Source organism: Lampris incognitus, chromosome 2 (genome assembly GCF_029633865.1).
Source record: "Lampris incognitus isolate fLamInc1 chromosome 2, fLamInc1.hap2, whole genome shotgun sequence".
Taxonomy (NCBI): Eukaryota; Metazoa; Chordata; class Actinopteri; order Lampriformes; family Lampridae; genus Lampris; species Lampris incognitus.
Genome location: NC_079212.1, coordinates 120,765,972 through 120,784,817, shown reverse-complemented (window position 1 = coordinate 120,784,817; position 18,846 = coordinate 120,765,972).

Below are 18,846 nucleotides of genomic sequence, written 5' to 3'. Positions count from 1 at the left end.
TATATTTGTCTACATGAATGTGTCTTCTTCACCCTCTGTTCTGGTTACATACATTGGTTACATACAGAGTAACACAAATACACTCAGGTTATATTTAATATCACTTAACAATTCCCCCTTTTGATCTCCTCTAAGGAGATCACTAACTATGTTTAATATCTTCATCTAGGTCCCTTTCCACAGGTGTCGGTACCAGAAGGGGCATCATGGGAGGTGGAAAGTCCCCCTCTCGATGTTCAATTGCTGTAACTATTAGTCGGTTAATGAGTGATCTAAAGCATGGTATGAAACAACAGCCACAGGTAACCAAAATTCCCATAAAAACGGCTAGGGATACAAATAATGACATGATCAGTCCCTTCCATTTTCCAAAGAAGTGAGTCATCCATTTTTCAAAAGGATTGCTAATACCCGAATGATCGTGCATAGTTTTTGAAAGGGTACGTAGACCCTCTAGGGCCCTGGTCACTGAACCGTCGGGGGCCGTGTTATTGGGGATAACGGTGCACCACTGATCTCTGAACATTGAGCATACGCCCCCTTTTTCAGCCAGCAACATATCTAAAGCCATTCTATTTTGTATAGTTTTCAAAGAAGTGGCCGCCAATTGTTCCGACAACCTGGCCACAGCATCTCACGTCAAGTTGGCCAGGCGGAGTATATTGTAATGTATGTAATTGATCCGGTCAACGTTTTTATTAGGAGAGACGGGAAAAAGGGCACTGATGATGGGCATACTCTCAAATCCGGCAGTGACTTGGTCGGCTAGCTTATATTCATCCGGCACTCCTCAGGGGACGCCTATTGCGTCAACATACGTGGGGCCCCCTTGTGATAAGTCAAAACTATGGGCCGTTGCTTGCCTCCGTCGCCTCCCCCACCGTCCCCTCTGCTGCCTCGGCCCAATCAGGGTCACAGGTAGAGAGAGATGGGCAAGGGCGCATCATCCAACCCAATCGGCTGGGAGTCGGGGCCTAAGCACAGTGCCTCCACAATACCAAAACAAATCGGCCCGGTGATAGTGCATGTTGGTGACGTTGGTTCATCCCGTCATATTAATGAGGTGTTTACACCAGTCTATCGGGATCTCGCCGACATTAGTGCCGGAGTCATTGTGATTTAGAAAACAGGTGAAGTTACTTTTTACCGGAACGAAGGCGGGTGATCTGACATCCTGATTGCCTTTCGCCTGGACCAACGGGTACACACGGTTCAGGCTAGAACAATTGTCAGGGGCTGCATTCATCATTATGACAATCAGACAATAGAAACCCATGGCATCATGGATATAAGTTGGCGCGGGAACCGCAATCAGCACATAACGGGCCGAAGAGCAGGCCACGCAACCCTCCATCCCTCTCTCTGCTGCTGTTGCGGCCAACCATTCCAACCACATATTTTTACCCGCGTACCCCGTGGCATAGTAGACTATGTCGGACGGGTCTATCTTTTCGGGGTCGACCCTTTTTACTACATCATATTGGTCTGGCCCCGCCCCTTCACCTGTGATGTTGGCGTGCTGGCTTTCCTGGGGAGCGACCCATGTGACACGGAAAAAACTCTGTGTGTCCACCCCTGCTTAGTATAGGCCTATGGTATACAGGGTGTCATTGACTCCTTTACACGGACACATTTTTAATAGGCCAGGCCCTTCGTTATACCCTGAACTGGCAGTGTGCCCCGCCAATCCGAACTCGATCCCTTTCTGTCGGTCAACTGTTTTTTCTATCGAGATCATAATGGTCTTACCATCTCCTCCTAATTGAACTTTCATATATTTGCCGTAATCTTCTTTGCGGTGACTCCCTATGTCCCCTGTGTACGCGTCTACATAAGACCATTTATATCAGCTGGGCCACAACACCTTCCGGCATATGTAGACTGGCTGTTTTTTCCAATAATCTTCCTGACCTTCTGGAGACGGGAACAGGTCGCAAAGCCTTACCTGATATGTGGCAGTGGTGCCTACTGGATGGGTCCAATTAACCCACGAGTTGTACCACCCCCTTTTCCCGCCTGGGCGCTGACTGCATCTGAACTCTTCCCCCCTTTTCACTTCATCTCTTTTGGCTCTTAGAAGGGACTGATCCAGGGCCCACTACCCTAAACAAAGGCATACCATCATAGTCATTATCCCCATTATAACCCTTGTTCCCCTTGTCTTCATGACTGTCATTCGTAGTTATATCTGTTATCTGTCTAGTCGTCCGCCCCTCGGTTCTCCGTCTATGTCTACTTCTGGCCGGGAATTGTGATCGTCCGGCTAGTTCATCTATGACCTAGGGGAGAGGTTACCAGCACTTTCACCCTGACTTCTGCTAACAGTGTCGGCTTCGGGGAGGATCGGTGAACCTTCGAGTCCATCCGAAGAGGTGGACGCTTCTTGTAGATCGTCCTGTATGTCTTGCAGGTGTAGCGCGTGTCCTAATCAGGTTTATGTGCATGGCGTTCCTGCTCCAAGGCCCTCTCCATCAGGCCGGCGTACAATGTTCCTACTCTCAGGCCCAGCTCCTTTAGTCCCCCTGTTGAGGTGATTTATCACCTCATATAATATTTTAAGTGTGGTGCTTGGGTATCTATATCAGTATTCAGTCATTGGTTCCACCCCAGGGTGGGATGTCCCCCAGGCATCCTTGCAAGGCACCGCTGTGGCTTCCTCAATGACCTGCGAGGCCTATGTGTAGCGTGTGGGTACATAAGTGCGAAATACAAGCAGCAAGCGTTTCTTCATTGCACACAGCAGAGATGTATATAAGTAAACAAAGTGTAGTTAACTGAGGGAGGCTAGGCCGTTTCTACAAGCATAGAGACATAAACGCGGAATGCATGCTTTACGGATCCTCTTTCAGACAGGGCTGTCCAGTGGGCTGTCTGGGTCATCCGAATCCAACTCGCTGAGGTCCGGTCCCTCTAGGCCCCCTTCGTCTCGTGGGGGATGGCCCATACCGAGCATTCCAGAATGGTAACTGTTGAGAGAGTGGTTATCCTCCCTAAAAGTCCTTGTCTCACCTTTTAACAGGCTCTCTCCATCTGGGTTGAGAGGCCTGAGCAATTCTACTTCTGTCATCTGGTAGGGCAGGGGGAGGGATGTTATACTAGATGTCATGTGTTTGTCCATGCATCGAATGCATAAGGCCTTGTACATAGGTATACAGAAACAAACTCCAATAATCAACACTAATATTATGACCAATATGGGTCCGGCCAGAGAAGACAGCCAATTTTCCCATTTGCCAAACCATTTTGACATCCAGTTTCCAAATGGGTCATTTACTCCCAAATGTTCCTAGAGCTCGTCTGAGAGCATCTTTAGACCTGTCAATGCCCTGGTAAGTGTGCCATCAGGCACCGTGTTATTTGGGATAAAAGTACAACACTGAGAGCCGAACATTGCACACATACCTCCCGAATGTTGGGTGCTGCCCCGTCATTCCACAGAGGTATATGTCATAACCCCTCCATGCCTGGGGATTCCCCCCACAGTTAATTACATCCCATAGGTCGAATTGGAAAGTGTAGTTTTTCCCTGTAGTATAATTTAGTTCTATTCCCCCGTAAATTGATAAACATTTGTCCCTGAGAGCTGTGTTGACTGCTCTTTTAGTTATGTGGTGGTGTAATTAGGTCAGGTTGGTATCGTTAGCGATATCGGTTAGTGGGGTTCCAGGTCTCTTAATATGAATTGACTCTAGGTTAGATCCTTCTCGTAAGGCCTGAGCCATTTTCCACCACAACAGTGGTCCTGCTATCATCAGTTAGAGACACCATAGGGTGATCAGTCCCTGGAGTCTGTCACATCCGAGTAGCCTAAATGGATTTCCTGTGTCATGTCTAGGTCTCGTCGGGGTTGTCATAGTCACTGTCGAGGTCCTTCAGGTTTTTTCTAATGTCAGTCAGTGTCCGCTCAGTCGGAGCGTCTGTCTTGCAGCATTGAGTCTTGTGCCACCAGTTGCTTAGTCTGTCTGTTTGCAACCAGACTTTCAGGGAGTAGTCTGTAGCTTGGGCCACTTGGAATGGGCCGAGCCAACGTGATTCACTCCAATTTCTTCGGTGTTGTTTCCTCAACCCCCATTCCCCTATTTCCACCGGTGGTGGGACGACATCGTCTGGATCATGCAGAAGTGCTTTCTGTACCTGTGAGGACAAACACTTCACCGCTATGTTAAGCATTGTTACATAATCGCCAATCTCTTTTCTTTGTCCTATAAGAGTGTGTCCGTCTGTGGTAGGGCAAGTGGTGAATGGACATGGCATTTTTCTACCTGTTAGCACCTCATGAGGGGTTAACCCATGTGCTGCATTTGGTTAAGATCTCATGTTGAACAGTACCAATGGTATGGCGTCTAGCCATTTCAGGCTTAATTCGCTACATAATTTCCCCAATTGTTCCTTGATTGTCCTATTTGCTCTTTCCACCAGTCCCTGGGAGGCAGGGTGATAGACTGAGCCGGATTTGTGTTTGATCCCAAACATTTCCTCAACCTTCTGAAGGTCCTCACTTGTGAAGTGGGTACCATTATCTGATCTGATGGTTCTTGGCAACCCATATCTGGGTATGAGTTCTTTAACCAGCCATTTAATTACTTCCTGTGCTGTTTCCTTCTGAATCACTTGTATTATCCTCACTCTTACTGTCTACATTTTGTACAACTTTCTTTTTCCCAGTCTTAGCTTTAGTTGCTGCTTCTTGCTTTATCTTCTTTCCCTCATCCATCTCTTTCCACTCTTCGTCCCCTCTTTTCCTACTGTCTGGTTTTTGCATTACGTTCTCGTTCCCTTCCTCTAACTCTATTATTCCTTTTTTTTCTCTATCTCGTGCATGTGTTCGCTAAGCTGTGTGAGTCTGTGCTCTAGTTCTGTCTGGGTGACAGGGGCTTCTTCTGCGTTGTCTGGGGCGATGCTTACACCTATGACCCCGCTTTTAACAGTCATTAGAGGGGCCTGTATATCTTGTCCCCTAGTTTGGCCCCCCCCCTTTTTCAGCTTCTTCCTCCTCTAACTTTGGTTGCTTTATCCTGCTCTTTTCTGCTTTTCTGCTTTGTTTCTGGCTGAGTTGGTTTCGGCGTTTTCGGCATAGTCTGTAACATTTCGAAAAAGCAGAGGGCCATGGTGGCCTGTCTGTCTACCTCTCGTTCTGCTGTTCGTATCTGTGATTTCTTTGTTAGACATCCCGTCTGTTCAACTTTTTCTCCCGCTTTAGCCGCTTTAACGCGGGCTTGTGCCTCATATTGTTCTAGTAGTTGTGCGCTGGGTGGTGGATCAGTCCACGCCCCTAGCAGGCTTTCTTCCTGCATTTCATGTGCCCAAATCACTAATTAATTTTTCTTTGCCAATTTATTTATTTCTCCGGGCAGAGTCCTGTATGCTCTTAACATTAGGGCTTTGTGCAGGACCCTGCCTAATGTGTAATGGGGTACTTTTTGCCAGCTATCTATCACTGCTTTAATTTTATCAGGCATTTTCAAGACACACTTTGTTCACATACACTGACGCGCCAACCAAGTGGAGTCTAGGTCTGGGGGAGGTCGGGGAACTCAGCCACGGAAGAGGTTGGGGCCCTGTCGGGTCACCCAATGTCAACCGCCGGTTTTTTGATCACCTCGAGCGATAACGATACAGCAGGCTTCTACCCACACGGGGCGGCTGTACCTTCACTTCAAATCTCGCTCAGGTATCACTCCCCGAGTGTCCCCTTTTACTCTGGAGGCGCTATACAGTGTTCTAGGTCCCTGACCTCATCTCTTATCCCTTATATTCTTCTAGGCCTTCCCCATTTGACAAGCAAACACATTGGTTTTGGAGCCTGGTGTGTGTGTGTTTTTTTTTCAAACTTCCACACAGGCAAAAAAGTCTCGTAAACCAGGAAACCACCCCACAGTTTGTGAAAAACAAATCTTTCCCTGTGTCCTTATTCTTTCTCTTATTTAATTCTTCCTAAATTTGCGACAACTCTCCATTTTTACAGGAAAGAAAAAGACGGTCCCAGACTCATACTTTTAATTACGTCTTATTTTGTCCAAATGATTTTGCTGTACAAGTAAGTTTTTCCTTGTGTTAATTTATCCAATTCATTCAACCATATGCCCCCTCCCTCAGTTATCGGGGGCATCTTATCCACTAGGGCTTGTACGTCACCCAAATTCCATGGTTTATATCGGCACCCCTGACCCCTATGCGACTGCACGAGTGGACACTGCAATCGGGACCTAGCCCGCGTCTGTGGAGGGGGCACTGCCCCCCCCTCTTTCCCTTGGGATAACAACAACTCTGCTTCTCTCATTGCTTCAGCGGCGGAGGTTAGTAAAGCCCCCGCCGCACACTCCTCTCTCTCTCTACTTCCCTCTGTGACATCAACCCACATGTCTGTCTCTTTTTCTCTGCCTTTACTCCCTTTTCCTTACAAATTTTTTCCTGCTTCCACAAATACCTTCCCAATGGAACGGCGTCCTCCGCCTTTCTATCTCCCAATATAATAGCTTCTTCTAACCTCCTTTGTTCTTTCTCCCTTCTACCTTTTACGTCTCCTGACTATCTTTTAGGGACTCTAACCCTTTACTCTATTTGATCTATCTTTTGGGGACTCTAACCCTTTACTCTATTTGATCTATCTGTTAGGGACTCTAACCCTTTACTCTATTTGACGTGTACCTCCTTTGGGGGTCCTCAATTCCCCGGGAGAGTCTTTCCCAGCCTTAACCTCACCCCCTCGTCAGAGAGTGAGTGGGTGCGCCACTACCTAGGATCTTAGACAGAGGACTCTAACCTCTTCTACAGAGGACTCTAACCTCTTCTATCTCCTTTTTACTCATACCGTAGGGGACTCCAACCCCTCCTCTTTTGTTAAACTGGCCACCTTCTCCTTCCCGAGCTTAGTACAATTTAGTAATTCAGTCCAATATGCAGATTTTGTTAAAACAGGTTCTGCTTACCTTATTCGTATTGTGGGTCGACCCCAAGCTCGGGAGGTGTCGGCGGGCAGCCACGCTGTCCAATTAGGACCGCTTCTTCACATCCCGGACTGAGCCCCCAATTTGTCGAGATTAAACATTCGTGGTCCTCGTCCCTGGGTCCGTTGATGTGAAGAAAACAGCCACCACATTTTAGGAGATTAAAATGGTTTTATTGAGTACAGATCTGGAGACACACTCTGCCAATCCGTTGTGTGTGTGTCTGACTTCTTTGTGTATTCTGGTGGGTTATATAGGCCCCCCTGCTTCTCCTTTACGCCACATCTGGTCTTGATTTTCCTGTCCACTATGTTTGGTCAATGCAACCTTTCATGGTTGAGCTTTAGGGAGTGATCATCCTGTTTTGACCTACTGACCTTAGCCGGAGGTCCTCCTCGTACCAGACACGTGTCTCTCCCAAGGCCTCAGGGGAGGGCAACCCCCTCCCCTACCCACATTCAGTGCGAGGCCTGCAATATATTTGTCTACATGAATGTGTCTTCTTCACCCTCTGTTCTGGTTACATACATTGGTTACATACAGAGTAATACAAATACACTCAGGTTATATTTAATATCACTTAACATGACCCAGCTGTTCCCTGGGACCGATGGATATCATCGCTTGATGACTATTTACTGGCTCTGGGGCATTCGGATTTAGCAGCAGCTAGAAAGTGTGCACTCTTGCGGCACTGCCTCGGTCAGGAGGGGCAACGTATTTTCGCTACACTCTCGGTGGCGGATGACACCTACACTGCGGCTACCAACACACTACAGTCCCATTTCAGCTCAGGAAGGAGCCGACGCATGCACCGGTTTGAGTTTCGTCAGAGAGCCCAGAAGTCTGGTGAATCAGTGGGCCAGTTCGTCTCTCCCTTACGTGGGCTAGCAAAGCATTGTGACTTCGGGGCTTTGGAGGATGGACTTATAGTTGATCAGCTAATAGAGAAAACGTCTTTGCTTGGCTGAGGGAAAGACTGTTACTCGAGCCAGACTCCATGACATTATCTGACGCTACATATAGTGATTGGGAAGCAGTTGGAAACGGCTCTGCTGGAACCGCACAAATTCTCTGCGCTGTGCAGGAGCCCGTGACGTACCGGCAGCTCATTGCTTAAACGCGTCTCCGCTAAAAGTACCTACTGTTGCCCAGGAGACGGCAGGGGCGGTTGACATGGACAGTGACAGGTTTGATGTGCAAAGAGTGGCAGACAGGGGGTCTAGAAAGAGTGGGCCCAAGCCTTGTACTAACTGTGGCTCCACAAAACATGTATCTCGGGACAAATCATGTCCTGCCCTGGGCAAGTGCTATCATAACTGCAACAAGATGAATCACTTTGCACGCTGGTGCCGCTCCCCCCCTGCACTCACAGGCTGCTGCAGTTCCTATCAACACATTTCAGAGCCAGCGGGCCTCATTCAGTCATTGCACATGCCTTGTGGGCGGAGCCTACATACCGCTCCTTGTTGACACGGGGGCAAACCCACATATGACCGGCTCTTCCATCACGTGCCCCTGGAAGCGGCAGCCAACTCCCTGTCAGGCTACGGCCACGCCCCCATCGCCACTTTGGGAGTAGTCTGCCTTCCCGTGGAGTATAATCACCAGTACGTCCCTGAAACCAGGTTCTACATCACACAGAAAGGGGCTTACATCATGGGGCTGGACTTGTTCCATGTCCTGGGCTTTACACTGACTGACGCTGTGGGCCTACGTGTCCTGCAGGTCTCCACCTCCTAGCCCAACGTTACCCAGAACTGTTCGGAGGACTGGGTTGCATGTCTGGGTTTGTGCACAAGCCTACTGTGAACTCATCGGTCCGTCCGGTAATCCAGCCACTACGACACATTCCCCTGGCCCTCCGGGATGGGGTGGAAGAGGAGATACACCGCCTGGCAAAGGGGGACATCATCGAACCAGTCAATGTCTCACCCTGGATTTCCAACCTGGTGATAGCCAAGAAGCGGGGTGGTGGACTGCGCCTCTGCGTGGATCTGACAGACGTCAACAAAGCCATCATCCCCAACAAACACCCCCTCCCCACAGCTGAGGAGCTGACTAGCAATTTCCATGGCTCCACAGTTTTCAGCAAAATGGATGCATGCCATGGCTACCTGCAAGTTCCCCTGGCACCGGCCAGCATGGACCTCACAGCTTTCGTCTCACATGTGGGGGTGTTCAGATACAAGCGCATGGCTTTCGGGCTGTTATCAACCCCAAGCTGTTTTCAGAAAATAATGTCACTCATCCTAGCTGGCATTCAGGGGGTCGCCATCTACCTGGACAACGTGGTGGTCCACGCACCCTCCGCCACACTGCATGATGCTCGCCTGGAACAGGTCTTCCAGTGCTTCAAGCAACATGGGGACCATCACACTGAACACTGAGAAGTGTGTGTTTAGTGCCAAGGAGGTCGAGTTCCTGGGTTTCTGGCTCTCCAAGGGGGGCATCACCCCAATCATGTCCCACACGGAGGCCATTCTGTCCCTGCCGGACCCACAGTCACCGTCCCAGCTGTCTTCTTTTCTGGGGATGGCTGCCTACTATCTCCGTTTCATGCCACACTACTCCGACTCAATGGCCCCCCTGCACCAGCCTATTTCAGCCTGATTGCGCCCACCATGGTCACCTGTGATGCATCACTGGTGGCACTTGGTGCAGTGCAGAAGTACTCAGTGGGGGAGAGGGAAGCTCTTGCCTGCCTGTGGGCATGTGAATGCTGGCATGTCTACCTGTACAGAAGGGCTTTCACTATCTGCACAGATCTTCAGGCGCTGACGGCTCTGCTGGCGACCTGAGGTTCGGGACACAGGCCTATGAGACTACTGAGATGGGCGGATAGGCTGAATCAGTACAACTTCAGACTTGAGTACAACTTCAGTCCCGAGTCATCTCTCTGACCACAGAGGTTAAGAGACGACTGTGTCCACATGCTGCATGGGCCCCTCAGCACAGTAGTCACCCTGGCCGAGCTGCAGCAGGCCTCGGCTGAGGATGAGACACTCACAACCCTTCGTGCCTATTTCCAGGATGGCTGGCCTGCCAAGGTGGATGACAGACTGCTCCCCTACCATACAGTCCGCGACGAGCTCTCCTGCTGGAGGGAGGTGTGCCTCTCCCGTGGCCAACATGCCATTGTACCAGAGACTCTAAGGGCCAGAGTGCTGCAAATGGCGCATGATGGGCATCTGGGGGTGGTCAAGGTGAAGCAGCCCTGCCGAGACACCGTGTGGTGGCCTCACATAGACTCTGACGCAGAGGAGCTGGTGCGTAACTGCACCTGCTGCCTTCTGAGTGGGAAAAGTGGCCAGCCTACCACAGCACCCCTCACTCCAACCCCGTGGCCGTCCGCGCCATGGGAGCACATCCAGATCGACGTCTGTGGAGGGTTCCACAGGGCACCCGTGCATGCCCGCTACTTGCTGGTTGTGCATGACCATCACTCGAAGTGGCCAGAGGCCATCAAACTGGGTTCCATCACCTCACACACCATCATCGACTACCTCGACAAGCTGCTTGGGCGCTGGGGCCTGCCCAGTGTCATCACGACAGACAATGGACCCCAATTTGCATTGGCGGAGTTCTCAGAGTTCCTGTCACTGCGGTCCATCAAGCACATCAGGATAGCAGTGTACCACCCGGAGAGTAACAGAGGGGTGGAAAGACTGAACAAAACTCTCAAGAATGGAATTTGAGCCTGTCTGGAGGAAGGGAAAACCTTCAGCACTGCACTCAGCCAAACTCTCCTGACCATCCGCGCATCCAAGCACTCCACCACGGGGGTGACACCGGCTCTGCTCATGATTGGGCAGGAACTAAAGCAACCACTGGACCGCTTGAGGGCAGAGCCAGCCACTGCACACGAGAGCCCAGGGCTCCAGAAAGCCAGAACTCAGGTCCAAAGCTCACAGAGGTTCGATGCCTCCCACCGAGTATAGACTCCCTCTCTGTCTGTGGGGGACTGGGTCAGGATCAAACATGCCCACCTCCAGAACAAGTTGCGGTCATACTGGTCGGAGCCCCATCAGGTGACTCAGCAGCTGAGACCAGCTACCTACAGACAGCATGATGGGACTCATTGGCACTCAAACCGCCTGCATAGGGTTGTAGCCCCTACAAACCCGGCATTATCCCTGTCCCCAGCTGCTGCTCTCAGTTGGCAGCCCAGACCGGAGGCAAACTGGGTGGCTGGTAACCCACCGCGATTGCCAGGCTCTGCTCCCCAGCCTGCTAGCCCTCAGAGGGTGAGGGTTCTGCCTGTCTGGCACAGGGACTATGTTACGAATGGTTAAGGGACATCTAGGGTAGGGACTGATATGTTATGTTACTTTCTCAAGGGGGGGTGGGGGGAGAAAATGTTTTATCTGGTTAGGTAGTGTTATGCCCGAGTCTGACTTGTATGGTTAAGCACTAGCATGTCTGTGAATGTTCTCATTCATCCAAGTCATGGTTATCCAAAGGAGTTGAATCAAGTGCAACTGGACTTGGTATATATCCGTGAAGACGTTTCGCCTCTCCTCCAAGAGGCTTCCTCAGTTCGTGCCTTTCTGACTAGACCAAGCTAGTCTGACTGGCTGGTGATGAGACTCGGAATTTATCCTCTAGGAGTCGTTGTCAGAGCTATTGATATGCGTGGCTCTTTGTGATCCGATGTTTACCAACTCCGATAACAACGGGCGCAGCCAAACATCGGTACACAAAAGAGCCACTCATATCTATGGCTCTGTTAGCGCCCTCTCAACCCGGAAACCCTTTCTTAAAGGGCCAGTGTCTACCAATTATGGTGTATTGTGCTAGATAGTTAAACAAGTCTATAATGTGGTTGTTTTTTTGTTTGTTTTTTAAAAAGGGGGATGTAGTATATGGGTTTGAACATATACACAGAGAAATACCGCGGTTAGCCTATACTACTACTATTACTAGGTTAATACTAACATTAATGATAACAACTACTACTAATGCTGCTGCAACAACAAAATCCCCCTCGTGTGACTGAACGAATCACTTGGCGGAATGGAGTCAATGAACCAAGTCACAGAATGAAGGAGTGACGTCCGAACTGAGGACCCGTCTTGATGAGAGGACTGACAGATTGCATCTCCATTTGAATTTTGACACCAAAAGAGCATGGTAACTATGGATTGCAGTTTGAAACGTTTTGCTGTCAAATCTTTTTTTGACTGTGTCATAGTATTACAGTTAGTACGGTAATGTGCACGACAGTGATGGAAACTGTGAGATGTGGCTGTACATGAAAAGGGTTTTACGACAGTAGACTTTATGCGTGAAAGTTGTGTTGCATACATGTGAGCTGACCCATTAGCTGAATAAAGTTGACACTTAACCTGCTCCGTTTGACTGGACATTCCGTGATTTATTACATGGTGTCAGAAGTGAGGCTTATATTCACAAAGATAGTGAATTATGGCGAAGTATAGCCCACCAGAAAACTTTTACTTTGATAAACTGACGGAATGGACTGACTGGAAAAGACGCTTCGAGAGATTCAAAATGGCGACCAAGCTCCACAAGGAAGATGGTGAAGTACAAGTTAGTTCCTTAATATATGCGATGGGGAGTGACGCAGATATATTTTCAAGTCTTTCACTTTTGCTGACGCAGCACACGAGAAGGATTACAATATAGTCATGGATAAATACAGCGAGTACTTTTTCCCTTAACGGAATATAATCCACGAGCGAGCCATTTTCTATCAGCGGGTGCAACAGCCAGGTGAGAAAGCAGATACATTTATCAAAGCCCTTTATGAGCTATCAGAGCACTGCGAGTTCGGGATAAATAGGGATGAGAATATTCGTGACCGGATCGTGGTAGGGATTCTAGATAAAGAGCAGTCTCGTAAGTTGCAACTCATGAATGATCTCACGCTAGCACAAACAATGCAGTCAGTGTGTCAGTCAGAGACCGTTAGCATGCAAATTAGCAAGCAAGGGGAAGCTACAAGCGCTGCAGCAACTGTGCAAGAGGTGCACGCACAGAGCGCGTGGAAGAAAAACCCAAAATGGCAACGTAACGCTAAACAGAAAGGAGGCAAAGACTCCAGAAACACGGAGCGTGGAGGAAAGTGCGGCAGATGTGGAAAAATGCAACACAAAAACCAGAAAAGATGCCCAGCGTCCAAACCAGCATGCAACAAGTGCAACAAAAATAGACATTGGGAGAGAATGTGTAAGAGCAAATCGGTGAGTGAAGTTACAAAGACTGATGGGCAGAATGCATACTTTTTGGGATCATTGAATGCAAACTTGAGTGATGAAAAATGGACAGTGCAGCTTCTCACTGGTGCAACACCAGTGGAGTTTAAGATTGATAATGGAGCAGACGTTAGGGTTATGTGTGAAGAGACTTTCAATATGCTAATTCCAGAGAGAGAACTACAGCAGACCAGCAATTCACTATGCAATCCAGGGGGTCAACTGAATTGTCAAGGGCAATTTCAAGTATGCACCATGTACAAGGGCAAGTCATACTCATTCCCAGTGTATGTTATCAGAGGGCAGTGTCAATAACTTACTCAGCCATTCCACTGCAGCAGAGATGGGCCTTGCGAAGTGAGTCGAGGAGGTCCATAATGCAATTGGAGAGCATGGCACTCTCAAGACAGAGCCTGTAAAGATACAGTTAAAGGACAATGCCACACCATATGCAGTGTACACAGCGTGCCGGGTCCCAATACCGCTAATGCACAAGGTTACAGAGGAGCTGCGTGAGATGAAGGAGAACGACATTATAGAGGAGGTAACAGAGCCGACAGATTGGTGTGCCCTTATGGTGCCCGCCCTGAAAAGGCCTGGAAAAGTGTGAATATGCGTGGATCTAAAGAAACTGAATGAACAGGTCAAGAGAGAGAGATTCATCTTACCTACACCGGAGGAGATCATAGCCAAGCTGAGTGGAGCAATGGTGTTCTCCAGCCTCGACGCAGCCTCGGGTTTTTTCCAGATCCCTTTGCACAGCGACAGTGCCAGGCTGACGACGTTCATCACTCCATTCGCCAGGCACTGTTTCCGACGCTTACCATTTGGAATAATGAGCGCACCAGAGATAATTCAAAGAAAAACGACAGAGACACTGCATGGTCTACAGGGGGAAGCTGTGTACATTGACGTCATATTCATGTACGGAAGGGACATGGAAGAACACGACCTTAAGAAAGTCCTGGAGAGAGTCGAGTCCGCTGGACTGAAGCTCAACAAGGAAAAGTGTGTGCTGATGCAGAAACAGCTTCACTTCCTGGGACATGTGATCAATACCACTGGCGTGCGACCAGATCCAGCCAAAGTGGAGGCTATCTGAGAGCTTACCACACCAGAGAATGTGCAGGACCTGAAACGAGTCCTTGGCATGGTGAACTATCTCGGTAAATATGTGCCACACCTATCCACAGTGGGCCAGCCACTGTATGAGCTGCAACAGTCCAAGACAGCATGGACCTGGGGGCCAGCACAACAGACAGCATTTGAGAGGCTTAAAGAGCTCCTGATGACATTACCTGTGTTGACATTCTACGACATCAACAAACCCACTGCAGTCTCAGCTGATGCAAGTAGCTATGGGATCAGTGGCATGCTACGGCAGCTCCATGAGGAAGACTGGAAGCCAGTAGCATACTGCTCCAGGAAATTGACTTGACGCAGAAACCAGATACACGCAGATCGAGAGTGTTTGGTGTGTCTGGGCCTGCGAGTGGTTTGAAAAATACCTCTATGGCTTCAAAAGTTTCAAACTAGTGACAGACCACAAGCCCTTGGTCCCACTAATGAACAGCAAGGACTTAGACAAGTCCTTGCGCTCAGTAGCAGAGAGCGTCCGAGAGGCAAATGCAACAGTTCTCTCCACGTTGTCAGGGCCCACTTGTGACATAATAGCACCCAACCCGTAGTCAGATGCATCCGTCGAGATGATGGTGTGCAGTGAAGGGTCGAACAAGGCTCGAACTTGACTATGTATCAGCATTTTCTTCACTTTTTCAAAACTAGCTTGTGCTTCAGCAGTCCACTGGAACACACTGTCAATCTGTCTCAAGAACACGCGCATAGGTTCCACCACAGTGGCATGGTTGTGCAGGAACTTGGAGTACCAGGAGAGCAGACCGAGGAAGGAGTGCAGCGTAGTAGCGTCAGTGGGTGCAGGTGCGTAGACAATGGCCTGTATATGAGCAGCATCTGGGAGGCCATCAGCAGAAACAGTGTAACCCAGAAACGGCAGGCTGGGTTCATGGAAACGGCACTTATCATTCAGTTGCAAGCCAGCAGACTTCAAACGATGCAGGGTAGCTGTAAGGGCCTTGTCTTGTGTTTGCATGTCACTTCCATGGATGATGACGTCATCGATGTAGTATTCCACGCCAGGCAGGTCAGCGAGGACGATGCTCATCATCTTCTGAAACGCAGACGGCGCAGATGCCATACCGTACAGCACACGGCAGAACCTGAACAGTCTGTCGTGGGTGATGAAGGCAGTTAGATCACGGGACGTATCACTCAGAGGCACTTGGTAGTAGGCATTGATCAGATCAATGGACGAGAACACAGTAGATCCCTTAAGTTTGGAGACCTATATGTTATGTTACTTTAGTAAGTCCATATTACTAGCAAGAATATCCACAGTGCAGGTGATCTTATCACTAAAATGCGCAGAATGTTCAGTATATAACACTGTCAGTTCCGGTAGTTCAACCTCACGTACCTCTCTTGTGCGTGTGTGTGGCACCACGACACACTTTGGCAAAGTGTCCCACTTTGTTGCATTTTCTGCATGTAACGGATGTAGCTGGGCAGTTAGATGCGTTGGCTAAATGTCCATCTGATCCACAGCGGTGACATGTTTTCCTCCCTTGTTGAGAAGCAGCAGCAGCAGCGTTCGCATGTTTTCCTCTCTCTCTCCCTCGTCGTTTGGGCACCTGATGTACAGCCTGCACAGGTGCGGCAGTCGGCTCACAGAACACTTTAGCTTGCTCCGTGGCGGCCTCCATTTGTATAGCAGTAGCCATGGCCTTTTCCAGTGTAAGTGAACTGTCCAGCAGAAGTCTCTTACGTATCCGCGGGTTGTATAGGCATCCAACCAGCTGATCACTTCATCTTGGTCACCGAAGTCGCACGTCGATGCCAGTTCACGTAACGCAGCAACATATTGAACAACCGTTTCATTCGGAGCTTGTACTCTCTTTCGGAATCCATGAAGTTCAGCAACAATGTTCGTCTTTGGGACGAAGTGCGCCTCCAACGCAGCCATAGCAGTATCGTAGTCCGTTCCTGTGTTCGGAAGCGAGTAGAAAAGTCTCTGTCCTTCTGTCCCCAGGCAGTGAAGTTAAACGGCTCTTCGTCTTGCAGTAGGCCAAGAGTTTCCAGTAGCATTTATAACCAGCAAGTAGTTCTCAAAAATTAACCGCCAGGTTTTAAACGGAACGGCAGGTTCACCAGGGCCGGGCAGGGCAGGAAAAAACGCGGGAACGGCACATTCCCAGCCATTGTAAAAAGCGAAAAAACGAACTCAAAAATAAATCCAAATTATCTCGTCGCCAATTGTTGTGTGCACTGTGTGCGCACTGTGGTAATAAGTAAGCAAAGTAGTATCTTAATCAACGGTTATTTATTGAACATCTCTGAGGTACGCTAGTAACGGCCACAGCTCGACATAGACTCCTCCTCTCTCCTCTACGTCATCATGTCTTAAAGGCACAGGACACAACAACGTATACAATGGATGTTGTGACAGCGAAGCCCGTAGGATTATCAAAGACCCCGGCCACCCAAACTATGGACTGTTCCAGCTGCTACCGTCAGGCAAGCAGTACCGCAGCCTCAAAGCCCGGACCAGCAGGCTCCGAAACAACTTTTCTGCTTGGTGGAAGAATATTAAAAGACACTAAGCCTGGCGCCGGACTTGGCATACACAACACACAAATAGCTACACACACATATATGCAGGCTGGGCCTACACACACAGCACTGTACGTACTGTAGTGAATTCGGGGGACAACCACAGGAACTGCCGCGGCGCGAACCCGTATCGCCCGCACCGCGGGAGACATCGCTGACCGCTCGATTAAAGGGTCCGACCCGTCATCCAGCGGCCAACGTGTCTACTTATCCATGCACGTTACCATACGTACATCACACACTATTTTTTATTACTGCTGTAACCGGTTATTTTCTTGCCCGGTGCGGGATTCGATACGAATGTACTGCACCACAAGGCGACATTACTAACCGCTCGGCTAAAGGGTCAGACCCGTTAGCTAGGGGTTAACGTGTCTTATTGGTAGTTTACAGTCGTCACCCTCCCCGGAAGCGCGCCCTCGCGCTTTGTCATTCCGCGCTCCGAAGAGACTTCTGAGGATCTGCACACTTCCGGATCCCACCGCTGCCACCAATGTAACCGGTTATTTTCTTGCCCGGTGCGGGATTCGATATGGGGTGTACTGCACCACAAGGCGACATCACTAACCGCTCGGCTAAAGGGTCAGACCCGTTAGCTAGGGGCTAACGTGCCTTGTTAGTAGTTTACACTGCTTTTTTAATCTTTTTTGTTCTTATTTAATTACTATTGTTGCTGTAGTGTTTGTGTTGTGGGACTACTTTATTGTTCGCATTAATACAGTGGCCTATAAATGCTACGTTGCCGCTAGAGGGCATTCAGTGTAGTGACAGCGCATCTGATTGTAGTATTCTGATGTACCAGTCGTTCTCTATTAAACCAGTAAACTTATATCTTGCCTCCTCGTGATACTGCAACATACAATACACGGTGTCAGAAGTCTACGTACCCATAGCCACAGAAGACAATCGGACGAAATGGCGAAATTCTCACCGCCAGAAAACTTTGATTTCACTCACCCAGAACAATGGCCGGAGTGGCGCCAACGTTTCCAACGTTACAGGACGGCAACGGAGCTCCATAAGAAAGAAGGGGAGGTACAAGTCAGTACGTTGCTATATTCGTTGGGCAAAGAGGCTGAACAAGTCTACAAGACGTTCACGTTCGTAGCGGATGAAAAGGAAGATGATTATGAAACGGTGTTACAGAAACTAGAAAATTATTTTGTGCCCAAAGTCAATGTTATTCACCAACGCGCCAAGTTTCACCAGCAGATGCAAAGGCAGGGTGAGTCTGCAGAAGAGTATATTAGGAGTTTGCATGAGCTGGCATCCACATGTTCATTCGCAGCTGTAAAGGAGGAGAATATCCAAGACAGACTGGTCGTAGGGATATTGGACAGAGAGCTGTCAGAGAAATTACAGTTGCTGCCGGATTTGACTCTAAGCAATCGAGCTAGTGAGGCAGTCAGAGCAAGTGAAGAGTCATGTTAGCGAACAAGGAACAAGAGGTTACACAAATGGATACAAGTGTAACAGATGTGGCAGACCTCGTGGAAAAGCAGACTTTTGTCCCGCCAGAAATGTAGACTGTAAAACCTGTAGAAAGATAGGCCATTATGCTGCAGTATGTCTCGCCCGTGTGGTCAATGAAGTCACTACATCAAAAGAGGAGGTAGAAGTGAGACATTTTCTAGGAGAGATAAACCAAACAACTGACTCAGACAAAGCATGGACTGTGAAGCTGCCAATAAAAGGGACTAATGTAAACTTTAAAATAGACACGGGAGCTGACGCGACTGTCATATCTGAAAGCATCTTTCAAAGCCTAAAACACAAACCCCAACTGCAGAATGCTACGACCAACCTAGTGAGCCCAGGAGGCAAACTGATGTGTGTAGGGCAGTTCACAGTCACAACCAGAGTAAAAGGCCGCCAGTTTATGTTTACAGTATATGTGATAACAGGGTCAAATGTTAACAATCTGCTAGGCAGGAACGTAGCAGTCGCCATGGGCTTAGTGAAAAGAGTAGAGGAGCTCAGTAGTGCTTGTCCAC